Source organism: Canis lupus, chromosome X (genome assembly GCF_003254725.2).
Source record: "Canis lupus dingo isolate Sandy chromosome X, ASM325472v2, whole genome shotgun sequence".
In the NCBI taxonomy this organism is placed as follows: Eukaryota; Metazoa; Chordata; class Mammalia; order Carnivora; family Canidae; genus Canis; species Canis lupus.
In genome coordinates, this window is record NC_064281.1 from 47988279 (window position 1) to 48010342 (window position 22064).

General features: G+C 56.1%; 1 protein-coding gene across 1 annotated transcript in view; it reads left to right on the top strand.

The window, feature by feature from the left end:
• Positions 1-20981, top strand: part of NBDY (negative regulator of P-body association) — a 67382-nt gene extending 46401 nt beyond the window's left edge. The window contains exon 3 of the mRNA XM_025468501.3: positions 20728-20981. The gene's annotated coding sequence lies outside the window, so the exon portion shown is untranslated. The remainder of the gene's footprint in view (positions 1-20727) is intronic.
• The last annotated feature ends 1083 nt before the right edge of the window (positions 20982-22064 follow it).

The window sequence follows — 22064 nt, forward strand, 5'->3', positions numbered from 1 at the left end:
GAGGAAAGGGAAAGGGGCCTCCTGATCCCCGCGTGGCCCCAGGCAGGGCACTCCCCACAAAGGACACCAGAGGAAAATACCCCCCTGGACCTGTGGTCAGTGGCGAGTTGCTTCCCCTGGGCCCACCCCAAAATGGCTGACAGGGAAGCTCCGCCCACCCCGGCTGTTTGGCCTTGGGGCTGCCTGCTGTATCCCCAGGGTCCCGAGAACCCTGCTTCCCCACTGGGTCCCACTGGCAGGCACAATTCCTTCGCGGCTTCTGAGGCCTGATGGGCCTGAGACCCTGGCCTGGGCAGGGCCCAGACAATCCAGGGCATCCCTGCTGACGTTCCCTCCCACCGCCCCCACCCACCCGGGTGCCTGGAGGAAGGCAGGTTGCTGCTGCCTGGGCTTTTCAGAGACAGTTTCCGCTGGATGGCACTGTGGCTCCAGAGATGGCAAGTCACCCCTTTCCCTGCCCCCACTGAGCCTTCCTCTTCCCTCTTTGGCTGCCAGACACTGGGTGGAGAACCACCACCACCACCACCACCCCTGCCCTTCTCCAGCCTCCTCTAGCCTCTGCCCCCTCTCCTCCTCTCCTGCTCTCCTGCTCACCGTCCCCCTCCTCATCCAAGCCACAGAGCACCCATCTCAACTCTGGCTGGGCTCAGGCCAACTTGACCACTTTGGGGCAAACCTGCAAGTGTAACTAGGCCTTTTTTTTTTTTTTTTTTTTTTCGTTTCCTTCAGGTTTTTCCTTGGACTCCAGTTAGTTTAACGTGCGTGCGGCGCGTTGCATTCCTTTCGGGTGTGCAATATACTGATTCAGCAGTTCCCTAGGTCACCTGCTGCTCATCTGGACTCTGTGCACTGGCTAATCCCCCTTCACCTGTTACACCACCCCCACCTTCTCCCATTGGGTAACCATCAGTTCTCTCTAATTAAGAGTCCAGAGCCTCTGGATCTCTTCCCCCCCCACCCCCCCCACCCCCGCAGCTTTCTGTTTTCTTCTTAAATTACCCTCATGAGTGAAATCCTAAGGTATTTGTGTTTGTCTGCCTGACTCAGTTTGCTTAGCCTTCTACTCTCGGGCTCCATCCATGTCCTTGGAAATGGGAAGATTTCATCCCCTTTTTATGGCTGAATGATACTCCTTCCTGTGTGTGTGCCCGCCCTCTCGCGTGCGTGTGCGCGTCCGCGTCCGCGTCCACGTCCACGTCCCGGCACACGTATGTACCACATCTTCTTTATGCACTCGTCAGTCCGATGGACACTTGGGGTGCTCCCCTCTTCTTGGCTATTGTAAATAACTCTGCGGTAAACATAGGGGCGCGTGTGTCCTTTGAAGTAGTGTTCTTGTATCCTTTGGGTAATTATCCGGTCCTGCGATTGCTGGGTGTGGCAGGGTCGTTCTAGTTTACCTTTTCGAGGAACCTCCGCGCTGCTTTCCACTGTGGCTCTGTTCCCAGTTTGGGCTCCCACCAGCAGTGCGCCAGCGTTCCTTTTCTTCCCCATCCTCGCCGGCACCTGTTGTTTCTTGTGTTACCGATTTTTAGCTAGGCGTTTCCTGACTCCGTTCGTCCTGCTGGTTCACGGTGAACACAGATGACCCTCAAGAGATCCCACCAGTAGGCTTACGGATTTTTCTTGGACTTTGAATCTTCAGGCTCCCCCTGGCCTCTGGCTTGTCTGCACCACACCTGTCCCTTGGCAGCCAGCTCTCTTCTCCTGAAGCCTCATGGTTCAGTGGGCCAAAGAATGGGCCAGAGGGCAGCCAGGTCCCACAGGGGTCCAGGACCTGTTGACCGGTCTTGCAGAACGCGGTCCTGCGGAGGGTCACGAGGCCCTGAGGGCCACCAGCTGCCTCCCTCCATGGAACCCCGGGCACTGGTTTGTGCCCAGGGGTGGGCGGTGGTGGGCGGTGGGCCTTTTCGGAGATGGGATGGGTTACAGAGGTGGGTCTCCCGGAAGGCCACTTGGCATCTCTGATGGAGCGCAGCAGTGTGTCCTTCCCCAAATGCCTCTGTTCACAAGTTCCAGTCGGGGGTCTCTCTGAGCGCCTCGCCCCACTCCCCCACCCCCACCCCACCCCCGTTGCCTTTGGCGGCCAGGATCCCTGGTTTCAATTCTGCACAGGGAGCTCCACCATAAGACTTGCTGGGTTTTCGTCCAAGGGCCCCCGCGAATTTTTGCCCTTGGGCAGGGGGTGGGGGTTGTTAGGAGGTCCATGGAGCTGGGGTTGGGGGCCCTTCCGTTTTCGAGGGGCTTGTGGCAGAAAGGGGGGGCATGTCTGGGGGCTTGGTTCGGTGTATATAGCTCTCTCTGTTCCTCAACCTAAACCGGGATTGATGCCGGCCCGGTATTGGCCCTGGAAAAGGAATGAGATGGGCCCCTGGGATGGGCGGGGGGGGGGGGGGGGGGGGGCGGGGGTTGGTTGTTTTGTGTGTGTGTGTGTGTGTGTGTGTGTGTGTTTGTGCGCGCGCCTGTGCCAGCTGTTGGGGGGAGGGGCGGTAGAGGGTGGAGTAGGTTGGGTCATCAGGTTATCAGGCAGTGAGTCTTGCAAAACCAGGGAATGAGGGCTTCTAAGCCAGAGCAGGTTGGGACGCAAAGCAAAGCAGTGGTCACCTCGGTGTGATTGTTTAAGGTCATACCCTCATAAGCCATGCCACCCAGTGCCTGGAGAACGTGATCCTGAAGGTTTTTACGGTTTCCCCAGTGGTTCCCTTCCTGGCCTTTTTGAAAAGCCTTCCTGGATGCCTGAGCCCATGGGAGTTCCACAGAGGAGGGAAAATCCACACCCGCAAGGCAGGGAATTCCAACACTGGGTGGTTAGTATCTTAAGGACCCTTAGAAAGGAGCAGTCACTGTTTGGGACACTCTTCCATTCCAGTCAAGCTGTTCCAGGAAGTAGGCCAACCTTTGAAATTGGCGAGAAAAAGGAAACACACGCGAAAACGAGCAACAAACACCTTCGGAGGTCCCCACCTTCCTGCCAAGCAGGACCTAAGGTGGATCCTTCCCAGACACTAAAGGGCAGGGCGCCTCTGGCACTTCCTGGGAGAAAAAGCAGGGAGAAAGAAGGGCGGGGATCCGGACCAACAAACAAGTGACAGAATCCCCGCTCTGCAGCGTCTGGGGTCATCTTTGGTTCCTCACATCTGTCTGGATGCAGCCCTCCTCCTCCACACCTTTCCCTGTAGTCACCTGTGCTTACTATCATGAACTCGGGCACATACCTCCACACCTCTACCCACACCCACACCCACTCTCGCTCTCCCCCCCGCCCCCCGCCCCTACACTCACAGGCACGTGCAAACAGGCACACGGGCAGGCGGACGGGCATACGTGCATACACAGCTTTATTCAGGTAGACCGGTCTGGGCAGGCCCCCTCCCTGACGGCCCCGACACAGCCAGTCTCTGCGCAAGGAGGCTCAGTGGGCCCGGCAGACGCCCTTCCTTGTTGTTCCCCTTTCCTTCCTCCCTGCCCCTTTCTGTTTGGCCTCCCACTCCTGAGTTGGGCCCTAGAGCATGGCTAAACAGGCCTCTCTCTGGACAGGGCTCAACCCCTCGCCTAAGTGGCTGAGACTTTGCCTTGGCTGATGGCTCTTCCCCTAGGAAGCCAGGGCTGGCTGGTTCCGCAGGTCCAGCTGGGGCGCAGTGCCTTTTGAGGTCACCTTCGTTCTTCTCCTGCACTAGGGTTCCTCCTTTGCTCTCTCTCCGCTTTTGACTCCTTACTTTCGCGTCTTTACTGGCATTCTTCCTCTGCGCGTGTCCCCACGTTAACCTTTACTGGTGCTATGGAAGCGAACGTGGGCCCCGTGGATTGGGGGAGCAAGGGGCATCGCCTTACGACCATCCCTTGACCATCCCTTTATTGCCGTGGGAGAGAGTAAGTAACTCATCCCTCTCCTCTCTCGGGTCCCCGACCTCCCGCTTTTTAAACCCACCCCAGTGTTTCCCCGGGGTGTCCTCCGACCCGACCCTCTCTTTGCCCTGGGTGCATGCCCCGGGCTCTTTGGCTCTTTTGGCCCTATGGCGCGTGCCCGCTCCATATTCAGGGTGTGGTTGGGCCTCTCCTTTGGCCCTCTCTGTGCCCTCCAGGGCGACCTCCGGGTCAGGACCCTTGATGGCACTCAGGAGGGCTCCTTTGGCAAGAGGCTGCCTGGTGGGCGGTGGGCCCTTTTCCTTGGCGGGGCCGCCTGTAGCTTGTGTCTCCTTGTCATTCCTTGTGCCTGTTAGCCCCACAGTGAGGCGCGCCTGGACTGCATCTAGGACAGCATTGGCCGGTGGCACGGTGGATGGTGGTGACCTTCCGCTTCTCTCTTTTCCTTTCACTTTCTATACTAAGCCCGGTGGTGGGGTTGGGGGTGAGGGTGTGGGGCTTGGTGGGAGTGATGGGTGGGGATGGGTGTGCTAGGGGCCCAGAGGGGTGGAGGGGGGCAGGGGCTGTGGGCGGGGCTCGGGTGTGTTTTGGAGGGTGGGTGGGTTGGCGGGGGCGGGGGGGGGGGTGGGTGGCGTGGGGAGAAGTCCCTGGTCCATGGATCCTCCTCCCAGCCCTGACCTTGGGTTATGGGAGAGGCACCGGTGTAGCAGAAGGCCGTGGTGAGGTGCAGCCGTTCCCCTTCGTGGACCGGTGGTGGAGGCCGCGCTCATCCTTGAAAAAGGCGATCCAGACGTTCCTTTGCAAGGAAACAGCATCGGGAACTCAGGACAGGGCAAGGTATCTTGTGGCTTTGTTTTCGTTCCTTGCAGTTCTTCTCCTTATCGGAGCTCTTAAGGTCAGTACTTGAAGGAGTTGGAACCTCTTCAAGTTGTGCCTTCCTTCCTTCCCCTTGTTCTCAGTCCAGTGGTGTGACCCGGGCCGATGGAGATTTCAGGGTGTGCCTAAGGGGCTGCCGTGTCGTCCATTTCCACGTGCCGGGGCGGGCCTAGCAAAAGCAGGTGGGCGAGCACCCGAGGCTCGCAGCAGCCCCGCCGCGGCCCCCGTCACGCACGGGTACACGGGGCCACACGGGCACGCCCATCCCGCACGCGCCATGCGCACGCTGAGCATACTGACACACAGGCCGCGCGCGCGCACACACTGGCACGGGGACGCGGACACGCACATTCCCCGGCGGGCTCTCCAAGCGGGACACGCAGCCAAGCCCTTGGGGGTGGCGTGAGTTGGTCACCCGTGGACGGGCCTGCTCAAGCAAGGCCTGTGAACCTGGAGCCTGGCCTGTTTACCCAGATAGATGGGGACTCCCACATTGGAGGAGAGTCGGTGGCCGTCCTCCGCGGAATGGTGGCCCTGTGTGGGGCCCCGCGACTCGGAGAGGTTTGGTGGTGGCCTTGCCTAGGCCCCTGTGTGAGAGCACGGGCTGGGCTGCCTGCCATAGGGTCGGTGCTTGTGTGAGTGCTTGGTTCCCCATTCTGGGGAGCCCCCTGGATGCGGCCCTGTGGCTGCAGGTCGGGTGGGCCATTTCTGGCTGCTTTGTCGGGTCCTGGCAAGGCGGTGGTGACCTCAGGCTGTAGCTACAGGCCTTGGGGGGAGGCCACGAAGGGACCCGCAAGCCAGCGCGGGAGGGGTGGGGTGGGGGACAGTGGGGGAGAAAGCTTGTTCAGGGGAGGTCCTATGGATGTAAACCATCCCCGCAGAGTCAGAGTCACAGAGGTGGGCTTATGTGTCCCTTGCCACTTACCTCACCGGAGAGCAGGGGGCAAGAAAAATGGGGTAGGATAAAGGGAAGGGGAAAGGCCCGGCAGGGTGTCAGGCCTCCTGGTCCCCAGTCATTTAGCCCTGCTTAGTGATTTGGTATTCAGCTGGAGTCCCCTTGCCAGGTGTGTGTGTATATGTCTATATACACGTACACACATATGTACTTATATATATACATATATATATTTACGTGTGTATTTTTACGTATACATATATTTTTTCCCCCTCTCTCGTTCTCCTTTCCCTGTAATGGGGTGTGTAAGTGTGTCGTTGTGGTGGTGTTGTTGCTGTGCTTTCTTGTCCCCTGTACTCCAGTGCCTTGTGATTTTTCGTGTTTTGCGTGTTGAGGGGCACTGGCTGTGGGGGCCTCGTTTTGGTTTTTACTTTGTCCTTTTGCTTTCTGAGTACCTCTGCACGTGCGTGCACGCGCGCGCGCGTGGTTGTGTGTGTGTGTGTGTGTGTGTGTGTCTGGGTGTGTGTGTGTGAGAGAGAGAGAGAGAGAGAAAGAGAAAGAGAGAGAGAGGAGAGAGCGCGAGAGTGTTGTTGTTGTGGTAGCTGCTGTTGTTGTTTTGTTTGTTTTTAACCTTAGATGTGGCTGAGGACCAAGACCTGAGGTGGTTGGGATGAAGGGGGAGGGGGCAGGGTCCGGAACTGAAGTTGGCATACGTGGAGCCATACTGCCATCAAGCGGAAATTGTTTCTGTCCAACGGAGCCGCCTGGGCTCCAGTGGTGAGGAAAGCCCAGGAGTTGAGGAGGAGCTGGCTTGGGGCGGGTGGGGGGAGAACTGGGCAGAGAGGGAAGGGGAAGCGGTGGGCCCTGTGCTTGGACACCTGGACACCTGGCTCCTGGCCTTCGCTTCACCTGTGTGCTGGATCCCAGATTGGACCCTGGCTCCGGAGCTGAGGAAGTCATTCAGAAGCCCCAGGGGCAGCCTGAGATGGCTGAGCCCAGAGGTTGCCTGGGACTGCCAAGCGCCATTGGCCGGGCCCGGAACCTCTAAAGTGCCTCGGCTCCCGGTGAGGAAAGGGAAAGGGGCCTCCTGATCCCCGCGTGGCCCCAGGCAGGGCACTCCCCACAAAGGACACCAGAGGAAAATACCCCCCTGGACCTGTGGTCAGTGGCGAGTTGCTTCCCCTGGGCCCACCCCAAAATGGCTGACAGGGAAGCTCCGCCCACCCCGGCTGTTTGGCCTTGGGGCTGCCTGCTGTATCCCCAGGGTCCCGAGAACCCTGCTTCCCCACTGGGTCCCACTGGCAGGCACAATTCCTTCGCGGCTTCTGAGGCCTGATGGGCCTGAGACCCTGGCCTGGGCAGGGCCCAGACAATCCAGGGCATCCCTGCTGACGTTCCCTCCCACCGCCCCCACCCACCCGGGTGCCTGGAGGAAGGCAGGTTGCTGCTGCCTGGGCTTTTCAGAGACAGTTTCCGCTGGATGGCACTGTGGCTCCAGAGATGGCAAGTCACCCCTTTCCCTGCCCCCACTGAGCCTTCCTCTTCCCTCTTTGGCTGCCAGACACTGGGTGGAGAACCACCACCACCACCACCACCCCTGCCCTTCTCCAGCCTCCTCTAGCCTCTGCCCCCTCTCCTCCTCTCCTGCTCTCCTGCTCACCGTCCCCCTCCTCATCCAAGCCACAGAGCACCCATCTCAACTCTGGCTGGGCTCAGGCCAACTTGACCACTTTGGGGCAAACCTGCAAGTGTAACTAGGCCTTTTTTTTTTTTTTTTTTTTTTTCGTTTCCTTCAGGTTTTTCCTTGGACTCCAGTTAGTTTAACGTGCGTGCGGCGCGTTGCATTCCTTTCGGGTGTGCAATATACTGATTCAGCAGTTCCCTAGGTCACCTGCTGCTCATCTGGACTCTGTGCACTGGCTAATCCCCCTTCACCTGTTACACCACCCCCACCTTCTCCCATTGGGTAACCATCAGTTCTCTCTAATTAAGAGTCCAGAGCCTCTGGATCTCTTCCCCCCCCACCCCCCCCACCCCCGCAGCTTTCTGTTTTCTTCTTAAATTACCCTCATGAGTGAAATCCTAAGGTATTTGTGTTTGTCTGCCTGACTCAGTTTGCTTAGCCTTCTACTCTCGGGCTCCATCCATGTCCTTGGAAATGGGAAGATTTCATCCCCTTTTTATGGCTGAATGATACTCCTTCCTGTGTGTGTGCCCGCCCTCTCGCGTGCGTGTGCGCGTCCGCGTCCGCGTCCACGTCCACGTCCCGGCACACGTATGTACCACATCTTCTTTATGCACTCGTCAGTCCGATGGACACTTGGGGTGCTCCCCTCTTCTTGGCTATTGTAAATAACTCTGCGGTAAACATAGGGGCGCGTGTGTCCTTTGAAGTAGTGTTCTTGTATCCTTTGGGTAATTATCCGGTCCTGCGATTGCTGGGTGTGGCAGGGTCGTTCTAGTTTACCTTTTCGAGGAACCTCCGCGCTGCTTTCCACTGTGGCTCTGTTCCCAGTTTGGGCTCCCACCAGCAGTGCGCCAGCGTTCCTTTTCTTCCCCATCCTCGCCGGCACCTGTTGTTTCTTGTGTTACCGATTTTTAGCTAGGCGTTTCCTGACTCCGTTCGTCCTGCTGGTTCACGGTGAACACAGATGACCCTCAAGAGATCCCACCAGTAGGCTTACGGATTTTTCTTGGACTTTGAATCTTCAGGCTCCCCCTGGCCTCTGGCTTGTCTGCACCACACCTGTCCCTTGGCAGCCAGCTCTCTTCTCCTGAAGCCTCATGGTTCAGTGGGCCAAAGAATGGGCCAGAGGGCAGCCAGGTCCCACAGGGGTCCAGGACCTGTTGACCGGTCTTGCAGAACGCGGTCCTGCGGAGGGTCACGAGGCCCTGAGGGCCACCAGCTGCCTCCCTCCATGGAACCCCGGGCACTGGTTTGTGCCCAGGGGTGGGCGGTGGTGGGCGGTGGGCCTTTTCGGAGATGGGATGGGTTACAGAGGTGGGTCTCCCGGAAGGCCACTTGGCATCTCTGATGGAGCGCAGCAGTGTGTCCTTCCCCAAATGCCTCTGTTCACAAGTTCCAGTCGGGGGTCTCTCTGAGCGCCTCGCCCCACTCCCCCACCCCCACCCCACCCCCGTTGCCTTTGGCGGCCAGGATCCCTGGTTTCAATTCTGCACAGGGAGCTCCACCATAAGACTTGCTGGGTTTTCGTCCAAGGGCCCCCGCGAATTTTTGCCCTTGGGCAGGGGGTGGGGGTTGTTAGGAGGTCCATGGAGCTGGGGTTGGGGGCCCTTCCGTTTTCGAGGGGCTTGTGGCAGAAAGGGGGGGCATGTCTGGGGGCTTGGTTCGGTGTATATAGCTCTCTCTGTTCCTCAACCTAAACCGGGATTGATGCCGGCCCGGTATTGGCCCTGGAAAAGGAATGAGATGGGCCCCTGGGATGGGCGGGGGGGGGGGGGGGGGGGGCGGGGGTTGGTTGTTTTGTGTGTGTGTGTGTGTGTGTGTGTGTGTTTGTGCGCGCGCCTGTGCCAGCTGTTGGGGGGAGGGGCGGTAGAGGGTGGAGTAGGTTGGGTCATCAGGTTATCAGGCAGTGAGTCTTGCAAAACCAGGGAATGAGGGCTTCTAAGCCAGAGCAGGTTGGGACGCAAAGCAAAGCAGTGGTCACCTCGGTGTGATTGTTTAAGGTCATACCCTCATAAGCCATGCCACCCAGTGCCTGGAGAACGTGATCCTGAAGGTTTTTACGGTTTCCCCAGTGGTTCCCTTCCTGGCCTTTTTGAAAAGCCTTCCTGGATGCCTGAGCCCATGGGAGTTCCACAGAGGAGGGAAAATCCACACCCGCAAGGCAGGGAATTCCAACACTGGGTGGTTAGTATCTTAAGGACCCTTAGAAAGGAGCAGTCACTGTTTGGGACACTCTTCCATTCCAGTCAAGCTGTTCCAGGAAGTAGGCCAACCTTTGAAATTGGCGAGAAAAAGGAAACACACGCGAAAACGAGCAACAAACACCTTCGGAGGTCCCCACCTTCCTGCCAAGCAGGACCTAAGGTGGATCCTTCCCAGACACTAAAGGGCAGGGCGCCTCTGGCACTTCCTGGGAGAAAAAGCAGGGAGAAAGAAGGGCGGGGCACAACAAGGCAGAAGGGAAGGGGCAGCGTCTGGGCCATCTTTGGTTGGACACCTGGACACCTCCTCCTCCACCTTTCCCTGTAGTCACCTGTGCTTACTATCCCAGATTGGACCCTCTCCGGACCTGACCCAGTCATTCAGAAGCCCCAGAGCCTGAGATGGCTGAGCCCAGAGGTTGCCTGGGACTGCCAAGCGCCATTGGCCGGGCCCGGAACCTCTAAAGTGCCTCGGCTCCCGGTGAGGAAAGGGAAAGGGGCCTCCTGATCCCCGCGTGGCCCCAGGCAGGGCACTCCCCACAAAGGACACCAGAGGAAAATACCCCCCTGGACCTGTGGTCAGTGGCGAGTTGCTTCCCCTGGGCCCACCCCAAAATGGCTGACAGGGAAGCTCCGCCCACCCCGGCTGTTTGGCCTTGGGGCTGCCTGCTGTATCCCCAGGGTCCCGAGAACCCTGCTTCCCCACTGGGTCCCACTGGCAGGCACAATTTCCTTCGCGGCTTCTGAGGCCTGATGGGCCTGAGACCCTGGCCTGGGCAGGGCCCAGACAATCCAGGGCATCCCTGCTGACGTTCCCTCCCACCGCCCCCCACCCACCCGGGTGCCTGGAGGAAGGCAGGTTGCTGCTGCCTGGGCTTTTCAGAGACAGTTTCCGCTGGATGGCACTGTGGCTCCAGAGATGGCAAGTCACCCCTTTCCCCTGCCCCCACTGAGCCTTCCTCTTCCCTCTTTGGCTGCCAGACACTGGGTGGAGAACCACCACCACCACCACCACCCCTGCCCTTCTCCAGCCTCCTCTAGCCTCTGCCCCCTCTCCTCCTCTCCTGCTCTCCTGCTCACCGTCCCCCTCCTCATCCAAGCCACAGAGCACCCATCTCAACTCTGGCTGGGCTCAGGCCAACTTGACCACTTTGGGGCAAACCTGCAAGTGTAACTAGGCCTTTTTTTTTTTTTTTTTTTTTTTTCGTTCCTTCAGGTTTTTCCTTGGACTCCAGTTAGTTTAACGTGCGTGCGGCGCGTTGCATTCCTTTCGGGTGTGCAATATACTGATTCAGCAGTTCCCTAGGTCACCTGCTGCTCATCTGGACTCTGTGCACTGGCTAATCCCCCTTCACCTGTTACACCACCCCCACCTTCTCCCATTGGGTAACCATCAGTTCTCTCTAATTAAGAGTCCAGAGCCTCTGGATCTCTTCCCCCCCCCCCCCCCCCCCGCAGCTTTCTGTTTTCTTCTTAAATTACCCTCATGAGTGAAATCCTAAGGTATTTGTGTTTGTCTGCCTGACTCAGTTTGCTTAGCCTTCTACTCTCGGGCTCCATCCATGTCCTTGGAAATGGGAAGATTTCATCCCCTTTTTATGGCTGAATGATACTCCTTCCTGTGTGTGTGCCCGCCCTCTCGCGTGCGTGTGCGCGTCCGCGTCCACGTCCCGGCACACGTATGTACCACATCTTCTTTATGCACTCGTCAGTCCGATGGACACTTGGGGTGCTCCCCTCTTCTTGGCTATTGTAAATAACTCTGCGGTAAACATAGGGGCGCGTGTGTCCTTTGAAGTAGTGTTCTTGTATCCTTTGGGTAATTATCCGGTCCTGCGATTGCTGGGTGTGGCAGGGTCGTTCTAGTTTACCTTTTCGAGGAACCTCCGCGCTGCTTTCCACTGTGGCTCTGTTCCCAGTTTGGGCTCCCACCAGCAGTGCGCCAGCGTTCCTTTTCTTCCCCATCCTCGCCGGCACCTGTTGTTTCTTGTGTTACCGATTTTTAGCTAGGCGTTTCCTGACTCCGTTCGTCCTGCTGGTTCACGGTGAACACAGATGACCCTCAAGAGATCCCACCAGTAGGCTTACGGATTTTTCTTGGACTTTGAATCTTCAGGCTCCCCCTGGCCTCTGGCTTGTCTGCACCACACCTGTCCCTTGGCAGCCAGCTCTCTTCTCCTGAAGCCTCATGGTTCAGTGGGCCAAAGAATGGGCCAGAGGGCAGCCAGGTCCCACAGGGGTCCAGGACCTGTTGACCGGTCTTGCAGAACGCGGTCCTGCGGAGGGTCACGAGGCCCTGAGGGCCACCAGCTGCCTCCCTCCATGGAACCCCGGGCACTGGTTTGTGCCCAGGGGTGGGCGGTGGTGGGCGGTGGGCCTTTTCGGAGATGGGATGGGTTACAGAGGTGGGTCTCCCGGAAGGCCACTTGGCATCTCTGATGGAGCGCAGCAGTGTGTCCTTCCCCAAATGCCTCTGTTCACAAGTTCCAGTCGGGGGTCTCTCTGAGCGCCTCGCCCCACTCCCCCACCCCCACCCCACCCCCGTTGCCTTTGGCGGCCAGGATCCCTGGTTTCAATTCTGCACAGGGAGCTCCACCATAAGACTTGCTGGGTTTTCGTCCAAGGGCCCCCGCGAATTTTTGCCCTTGGGCAGGGGGTGGGGGTTGTTAGGAGGTCCATGGAGCTGGGGTTGGGGGCCCTTCCGTTTTCGAGGGGCTTGTGGCAGAAAGGGGGGGCATGTCTGGGGGCTTGGTTCGGTGTATATAGCTCTCTCTGTTCCTCAACCTAAACCGGGATTGATGCCGGCCCGGTATTGGCCCTGGAAAAGGAATGAGATGGGCCCCTGGGATGGCGGGGGGGGGGGGGGGGGGGGGGGGGCGGGGGTTGGTTGTTTTGTGTGTGTGTGTGTGTGTGTGTGTGTGTGTTTGTGCGCGCGCCTGTGCCAGCTGTTGGGGGAGGGGCGGTAGAGGGTGGAGTAGGTTGGGTCATCAGGTTATCAGGCAGTGAGTCTTGCAAAACCAGGGAATGAGGGCTTCTAAGCCAGAGCAGGTTGGGACGCAAAGCAAAGCAGTGGTCACCTCGGTGTGATTGTTTAAGGTCATACCCTCATAAGCCATGCCACCCAGTGCCTGGAGAACGTGATCCTGAAGGTTTTTACGGTTTCCCCAGTGGTTCCCTTCCTGGCCTTTTTGAAAAGCCTTCCTGGATGCCTGAGCCCATGGGAGTTCCACAGAGGAGGGAAAATCCACACCCGCAAGGCAGGGAATTCCAACACTGGGTGGTTAGTATCTTAAGGACCCTTAGAAAGGAGCAGTCACTGTTTGGGACACTCTTCCATTCCAGTCAAGCTGTTCCAGGAAGTAGGCCAACCTTTGAAATTGGCGAGAAAAAAGGAAACACACGCGAAAACGAGCAACAAACACCTTCGGAGGTCCCCACCTTCCTGCCAAGCAGGACCTAAGGTGGATCCTTCCCAGACACTAAAGGGCAGGGCGCCTCTGGCACTTCCTGGGAGAAAAAGCAGGGAGAAAGAAGGGCGGGGATCCGGACCAACAAACAAGTGACAGAATCCCCGCTCTGCAGCGTCTGGGGTCATCTTTGGTTCCTCACATCTGTCTGGATGCAGCCCTCCTCCTCCACACCTTTCCCTGTAGTCACCTGTGCTTACTATCATGAACTCGGGCACATACCTCCACACCTCTACCCACACCCACACCCACTCTCGCTCTCCCCCCCGCCCCCCGCCCCTACACTCACAGGCACGTGCAAACAGGCACACGGGCAGGCGGACGGGCATACGTGCATACACAGCTTTATTCAGGTAGACCGGTCTGGGCAGGCCCCCTCCCTGACGGCCCCGACACAGCCAGTCTCTGCGCAAGGAGGCTCAGTGGGCCCGGCAGACGCCCTTCCTTGTTGTTCCCCTTTCCTTCCTCCCTGCCCCTTTCTGTTTGGCCTCCCACTCCTGAGTTGGGCCCTAGAGCATGGCTAAACAGGCCTCTCTCTGGACAGGGCTCAACCCCTCGCCTAAGTGGCTGAGACTTTGCCTTGGCTGATGGCTCTTCCCCTAGGAAGCCAGGGCTGGCTGGTTCCGCAGGTCCAGCTGGGGCGCAGTGCCTTTTGAGGTCACCTTCGTTCTTCTCCTGCACTAGGGTTCCTCCTTTGCTCTCTCTCCGCTTTTGACTCCTTACTTTCGCGTCTTTACTGGCATTCTTCCTCTGCGCGTGTCCCCACGTTAACCTTTACTGGTGCTATGGAAGCGAACGTGGGCCCCGTGGATTGGGGGAGCAAGGGGCATCGCCTTACGACCATCCCTTGACCATCCCTTTATTGCCGTGGGAGAGAGTAAGTAACTCATCCCTCTCCTCTCTCGGGTCCCCGACCTCCCGCTTTTTAAACCCACCCCAGTGTTTCCCCGGGGTGTCCTCCGACCCGACCCTCTCTTTGCCCTGGGTGCATGCCCCGGGCTCTTTGGCTCTTTTGGCCCTATGGCGCGTGCCCGCTCCATATTCAGGGTGTGGTTGGGCCTCTCCTTTGGCCCTCTCTGTGCCCTCCAGGGCGACCTCCGGGTCAGGACCCTTGATGGCACTCAGGAGGGCTCCTTTGGCAAGAGGCTGCCTGGTGGGCGGTGGGCCCTTTTCCTTGGCGGGGCCGCCTGTAGCTTGTGTCTCCTTGTCATTCCTTGTGCCTGTTAGCCCCACAGTGAGGCGCGCCTGGACTGCATCTAGGACAGCATTGGCCGGTGGCACGGTGGATGGTGGTGACCTTCCGCTTCTCTCTTTTCCTTTCACTTTCTATACTAAGCCCGGTGGTGGGGTTGGGGGTGAGGGTGTGGGGCTTGGTGGGAGTGATGGGTGGGGATGGGTGTGCTAGGGGCCCAGAGGGGTGGAGGGGGGCAGGGGCTGTGGGCGGGGCTCGGGTGTGTTTTGGAGGGTGGGTGGGTTGGCGGGGGCGGGGGGGGGGGGTGGGTGGCGTGGGGAGAAGTCCCTGGTCCATGGATCCTCCTCCCAGCCCTGACCTTGGGTTATGGGAGAGGCACCGGTGTAGCAGAAGGCCGTGGTGAGGTGCAGCCGTTCCCCTTCGTGGACCGGTGGTGGAGGCCGCGCTCATCCTTGAAAAAGGCGATCCAGACGTTCCTTTGCAAGGAAACAGCATCGGGAACTCAGGACAGGGCAAGGTATCTTGTGGCTTTGTTTTCGTTCCTTGCAGTTCTTCTCCTTATCGGAGCTCTTAAGGTCAGTACTTGAAGGAGTTGGAACCTCTTCAAGTTGTGCCTTCCTTCCTTCCCCTTGTTCTCAGTCCAGTGGTGTGACCCGGGCCGATGGAGATTTCAGGGTGTGCCTAAGGGGCTGCCGTGTCGTCCATTTCCACGTGCCGGGGCGGGCCTAGCAAAAGCAGGTGGGCGAGCACCCGAGGCTCGCAGCAGCCCCGCCGCGGCCCCCGTCACGCACGGGTACACGGGGCCACACGGGCACGCCCATCCCGCACGCGCCATGCGCACGCTGAGCATACTGACACACAGGCCGCGCGCGCGCACACACTGGCACGGGGACGCGGACACGCACATTCCCCGGCGGGCTCTCCAAGCGGGACACGCAGCCAAGCCCTTGGGGGTGGCGTGAGTTGGTCACCCGTGGACGGGCCTGCTCAAGCAAGGCCTGTGAACCTGGAGCCTGGCCTGTTTACCCAGATAGATGGGGACTCCCACATTGGAGGAGAGTCGGTGGCCGTCCTCCGCGGAATGGTGGCCCTGTGTGGGGCCCCGCGACTCGGAGAGGTTTGGTGGTGGCCTTGCCTAGGCCCCTGTGTGAGAGCACGGGCTGGGCTGCCTGCCATAGGGTCGGTGCTTGTGTGAGTGCTTGGTTCCCCATTCTGGGGAGCCCCCTGGATGCGGCCCTGTGGCTGCAGGTCGGGTGGGCCATTTCTGGCTGCTTTGTCGGGTCCTGGCAAGGCGGTGGTGACCTCAGGCTGTAGCTACAGGCCTTGGGGGGAGGCCACGAAGGGACCCGCAAGCCAGCGCGGGAGGGGTGGGGTGGGGGACAGTGGGGGAGAAAGCTTGTTCAGGGGAGGTCCTATGGATGTAAACCATCCCCGCAGAGTCAGAGTCACAGAGGTGGGCTTATGTGTCCCTTGCCACTTACCTCACCGGAGAGCAGGGGGCAAGAAAAATGGGGTAGGATAAAGGGAAGGGGAAAGGCCCGGCAGGGTGTCAGGCCTCCTGGTCCCCAGTCATTTAGCCCTGCTTAGTGATTTGGTATTCAGCTGGAGTCCCCTTGCCAGGTGTGTGTGTATATGTCTATATACACGTACACACATATGTACTTATATATATACATATATATATTTACGTGTGTATTTTTACGTATACATATATTTTTTCCCCTCTCTCGTTCTCCTTTCCCTGTAATGGGGTGTGTAAGTGTGTCGTTGTGGTGGTGTTGTTGCTGTGCTTTCTTGTCCCCTGTACTCCAGTGCCTTGTGATTTTTCGTGTTTTGCGTGTTGAGGGGCACTGGCTGTGGGGGCCTCGTTTTGGTTTTTACTTTGTCCTTTTGCTTTCTGAGTACCTCTGCACGTGCGTGCACGCGCGCGCGTGGTTGTGTGTGTGTGTGTGTGTGGGTGTGTGTGTGTGAGAGAGAGAGAGAGAGAGAAAGAGAAAGAGAGAGAGAGGAGAGAGCGCGAGAGTGTTGTTGTTGTGGTAGCTGCTGTTGTTGTTTTGTTTGTTTTTAACCTTAGATGTGGCTGAGGACCAAGACCTGAGGTGGTTGGGATGAAGGGGGAGGGGGCAGGGTCCGGAACTGAAGTTGGCATACGTGGAGCCATACTGCCATCAAGCGGAAATTGTTTCTGTCCAACGGAGCCGCCTGGGCTCCAGTGGTGAGGAAAGCCCAGGAGTTGAGGAGGAGCTGGCTTGGGGCGGGTGGGGGGAGAACTGGGCAGAGAGGGAAGGGGAAGCGGTGGGCCCTGTGCTTGGACACCTGGACACCTGGCTCCTGGCCTTCGCTTCACCTGTGTGCTGGATCCCAGATTGGACCCTGGCTCCGGAGCTGAGGAAGTCATTCAGAAGCCCCAGGGGCAGCCTGAGATGGCTGAGCCCAGAGGTTGCCTGGGACTGCCAAGCGCCATTGGCCGGGCCCGGAACCTCTAAAGTGCCTCGGCTCCCGGTGAGGAAAGGGAAAGGGGCCTCCTGATCCCCGCGTGGCCCCAGGCAGGGCACTCCCCACAAAGGACACCAGAGGAAAATACCCCCCTGGACCTGTGGTCAGTGGCGAGTTGCTTCCCCTGGGCCCACCCCAAAATGGCTGACAGGGAAGCTCCGCCCACCCCGGCTGTTTGGCCTTGGGGCTGCCTGCTGTATCCCCAGGGTCCCGAGAACCCTGCTTCCCCACTGGGTCCCACTGGCAGGCACAATTCCTTCGCGGCTTCTGAGGCCTGATGGGCCTGAGACCCTGGCCTGGGCAGGGCCCAGACAATCCAGGGCATCCCTGCTGACGTTCCCTCCCACCGCCCCCACCCACCCGGGTGCCTGGAGGAAGGCAGGTTGCTGCTGCCTGGGCTTTTCAGAGACAGTTTCCGCTGGATGGCACTGTGGCTCCAGAGATGGCAAGTCACCCCTTTCCCTGCCCCCACTGAGCCTTCCTCTTCCCTCTTTGGCTGCCAGACACTGGGTGGAGAACCACCACCACCACCACCACCCCTGCCCTTCTCCAGCCTCCTCTAGCCTCTGCCCCCTCTCCTCCTCTCCTGCTCTCCTGCTCACCGTCCCCCTCCTCATCCAAGCCACAGAGCACCCATCTCAACTCTGGCTGGGCTCAGGCCAACTTGACCACTTTGGGGCAAACCTGCAAGTGTAACTAGGCCTTTTTTTTTTTTTTTTTTTTTTTCCGTTTCCTTCAGGTTTTTCCTTGGACTCCAGTTAGTTTAACGTGCGTGCGGCGCGTTGCATTCCTTTCGGGTGTGCAATATACTGATTCAGCAGTTCCCTAGGTCACCTGCTGCTCATCTGGACTCTGTGCACTGGCTAATCCCCCTTCACCTGTTACACCACCCCCACCTTCTCCCATTGGGTAACCATCAGTTCTCTCTAATTAAGAGTCCAGAGCCTCTGGATCTCTTCCCCCCCCCCACCCCCCCACCCCCCGCAGCTTTCTGTTTTCTTCTTAAATTACCCTCATGAGTGAAATCCTAAGGTATTTGTGTTTGTCTGCCTGACTCAGTTTGCTTAGCCTTCTACTCTCGGGCTCCATCCATGTCCTTGGAAATGGGAAGATTTCATCCCCTTTTTATGGCTGAATGATACTCCTTCCTGTGTGTGTGCCCGCCCTCTCGCGTGCGTGTGCGCGTCCGCGTCCGCGTCCACGTCCACGTCCCGGCACACGTATGTACCACATCTTCTTTATGCACTCGTCAGTCCGATGGACACTTGGGGTGCTCCCCTCTTCTTGGCTATTGTAAATAACTCTGCGGTAAACATGGGGGCGCGTGTGTCCTTTGAAGTAGTGTTCTTGTATCCTTTGGGTAATTATCCGGTCCTGCGATTGCTGGGTGTGGCAGGGTCGTTCTAGTTTACCTTTTCGAGGAACCTCCGCGCTGCTTTCCACTGTGGCTCTGTTCCCAGTTTGGGCTCCCACCAGCAGTGCGCCAGCGTTCCTTTTCTTCCCCATCCTCGCCGGCACCTGTTGTTTCTTGTGTTACCGATTTTTAGCTAGGCGTTTCCTGACTCCGTTCGTCCTGCTGGTTCACGGTGAACACAGATGACCCTCAAGAGATCCCACCAGTAGGCTTACGGATTTTTCTTGGACTTTGAATCTTCAGGCTCCCCCTGGCCTCTGGCTTGTCTGCACCACACCTGTCCCTTGGCAGCCAGCTCTCTTCTCCTGAAGCCTCATGGTTCAGTGGGCCAAAGAATGGGCCAGAGGGCAGCCAGGTCCCACAGGGGTCCAGGACCTGTTGACCGGTCTTGCAGAACGCGGTCCTGCGGAGGGTCACGAGGCCCTGAGGGCCACCAGCTGCCTCCCTCCATGGAACCCCGGGCACTGGTTTGTGCCCAGGGGTGGGCGGTGGTGGGCGGTGGGCCTTTTCGGAGATGGGATGGGTTACAGAGGTGGGTCTCCCGGAAGGCCACTTGGCATCTCTGATGGAGCGCAGCAGTGTGTCCTTCCCCAAATGCCTCTGTTCACAAGTTCCAGTCGGGGGTCTCTCTGAGCGCCTTGCCCCACTGCCCCACCCCACCCCCGTTGCCTTTGGCGGCCAGGATCCCTGGTTTCAATTCTGCACAGGGAGCTCCACCATAAGACTTGCTGGGTTTTCGTCCAAGGGCCCCCGCGAATTTTTGCCCTTGGGCAGGGGGTGGGGGTTAGGAGGTCCATGGAGCTGGGGTTGGGGGCCCTTCCGTTTTCGAGGGGTTTGTGGCAGAACGGGGGGGCATGTCTGGGGACTTGGTTCGGTGTATATAGCTCTCTCTGTTCCTCAACCTAAACCGGGATTGATGCCGGCCCGGTATTGGCCCTGGAAAAGGAATGAGATGGGCCCCTGGGATGGGGGGGGGGGGGCGGGGGTTGGTTGTTTGTGTGTGTGTGTGTGTGTGTTTGTGCGCGCGCCTGTGCCAGCTGTTGGAGGGGAGGGGCGGCAGAGGGTGGAGTAGGTTGGGTCATCAGGTTATCAGGCAGTCAGTCTTGCAAAACCAGGGAATGAGGGCTTCGAAGCCAGAGCAGGTTGGGATGCAAAGCAAAGCAGTGGTCACCTCGGTGTGATTGTTTAAGGTCATACCCTCATAAGCCATGCCACCCAGTGCCTGGAGTACGTGATCCTGAAACTATAAAGTTGTGCTCTTGAAACATTTTATTTATAAGTATTAAATACACCTACATAGGTAAATCCCCTGTATTGTTTGTGGTCCAGAAAAGATCTATGTATACTAAATGTTTTTTAAGGGAGAAGTTACTAAGTTCATTTTTTTTGCAATGTAATTCCATGATGCAGTTGGAATATTGGGAAAATTCTATTTTCATATACAAAATTATTTTGACTTTACGTGGATCAAATCAATTACCCTTGTACTACGTATCATATGATTTATCTTTTATTGAAAACCTTAGCTAAAACTTTATAGTAAATATTATCACTGTACATTTTAGTGCATAGGTAAGAAAACTGTATGGATTTTGCTCAAAGAATTAAAATAGTACTGCCCTACAACTCAGCAATTGCACTGCTGGGGATTTACCCCAAAGATGCAGACGCATTGAATCACTGGACACCTGCACCCCCATGTTTATAGCAGCAATGTCCCCAGTAGGCAAACTGTGGATGGAGCCTCAGTGTCCATCAAAAGATGAATGGATAAAGGAGATGTGGTATATGTATACAATGGAATATTACTCAGCTATTAGAAACGACAAATACCCACCATTTGCTTCAAAGTGGATGGAACTGGAGGGTATTATGCTGAGTGAAGTAAGTTAATTGGAGAAGGACCAACATTATATCGTCTCATTCATTTGGGGAATATAAAAATTAGTGAAAGGGAATAAAGGGGAAAGGAGAGAAAATTAGTGAAAATATCAGCGAGGGTGACAAAACATGAGAGACACCTAACTCTGGGAAAGGATCAAGGGGTAATGTAAAGGGAGGTGGGGGGGGTTTGGGTGCCTGGGTGATGGGTACTGATGGGGGCACTTGGAGGGTTGAGCGCTGGATGTTATGCTATATGTTGCCAAATTGAACTCCAATAAAAATATAAATAAATGCATAGAGAAGACTCTAGAACGAATTTATACTTGTCTTGTCTCCTGGAAACAGGAGCACGTTTCTAAGTAGTGAAAGAATAGGTTGGAAGCTAAGAGCATCAACATGGAGGCAGTTGATCCATTAAGGAAGACTAGAATAACAAGTAATGCAGAGATAAACATTCCAGCACTTTTTTTAAGGAAAGATTCCTAGGGTGATGGAAAGGTCTTGTCTACGTGACAGATCAGTATTCACTGTGCATTGACTCATCAGATATAAAGCCAGATGTCCATTATCAGCATCTTATGACTTAACATTTTATGTTTATGAAAAAATGTTCCAATAATTCTGTTTTTCTTATAACCTACCAGGAAATGGAAAGTGGGGTGTTATCTTCTTAAGTCATATCTGACCTGTATTATAGGTGCATTTCTCAATATAAATTAATAAATTCTCCTTCTGTGTTTATATCTTTCAGTCCTATGATATAATCAGCATAATTTCATCTCCTGAATTTGGATGAATTCTGGAATATAACCAAGATCAGGCTGTAGACGTCTAAAATTGAAGGCCATGGCCTGGATTCTGGTGAATTCACTAAGGCAAACAACCCCTGTGAGATGGTCCTGCAGCATCCATTGAGTGCTATCTTTGGTGACACCCAGTCTTTGTTGTGTAACTTTGAATTCCTATAAATCCTTTAAGGTCCCAATAAATTTTGTTTCTCATTGCTCTGTTAGTTCTGTATGTCTACTATCCAGTAAGTTGTGAGTTTTTAGTAAATGTTTTATACTAACTCCAAATACAAAATATTACAAATTTGATGTCAAAATATGACTTTTTTCCTATAGATCACCATCTACTCATTTTTTGTAGTATGAAAATATAAGAAAAGTGGGGGATTTAAAGAGTAAAATCTGATAAAGAACTTTTCAGTACATTATCCTCACTTTACTGTTAGTATTTCTATTCATTCTGTGGTATCTCTTATTCTTCTACATATTAACTGTTTTCCTGGTCAAAATGGTTGATGTGCTTGCTTTTTGTAATAGTCCACTTTACTTTTAAAATGCTCTGTATGTAAAGAACTAGTGTATTTCATGTGAAAGCATTTTTGAAAGTTATAACTTCCAGGGAAGATGGTGGAGTAGGCTTACCCCATCCCTTGGATACACCTAGAAAACATCCACATCAGTGTAAAAAATGCAGAAAATGACCCAAACACTAGAAGACCAGACTTTCCACTTTACAATTAGTAAAGAAGAGGCCACATTGAAAAAGGGAGTAAGGGTGGAGAAGTAGTTGGGAAACAAACTGGCCCAACTACTAGGAGGGAGTGAGGGCGGCTTCAAGCATGGAGAGGGAGAGGAGCAGACTCCATACAAGGCATGGAGAACCTGCACTGGGAAGACAAATCCCCATAACGTTTGGCTTTTAAAAACCAGAGTGACATAACTTCACAGGTTCTTAGTGGGGCTAAACACCTAGAACTTTGAAAATCACCCATTTTGGCTCCAAGAGAGCCAGAAGGTGATAGGAAATTGAATTGCCTCCCTTAATGGGACAGCACAACAAGCAGTTTTGCTGAGATCCAGCATAGAAGCAGCAGTTTGAACAATACCTGAGGTATACGAGAGGGAGATTGGTTTACTAAATCTCAGAGTGTGTGCTAGAAGAGCAGGGATCTTCAGGAGACTTTTCTAAGAATAAAAGAGCTGGTGGGTACCTTTTCTCTTCCTCTCCCTCCAGCCTAGATACACAGGCACCTATGAGAACCAGGGCAGAGGAAACACTCTTCACCTAGTTTGCTAACAG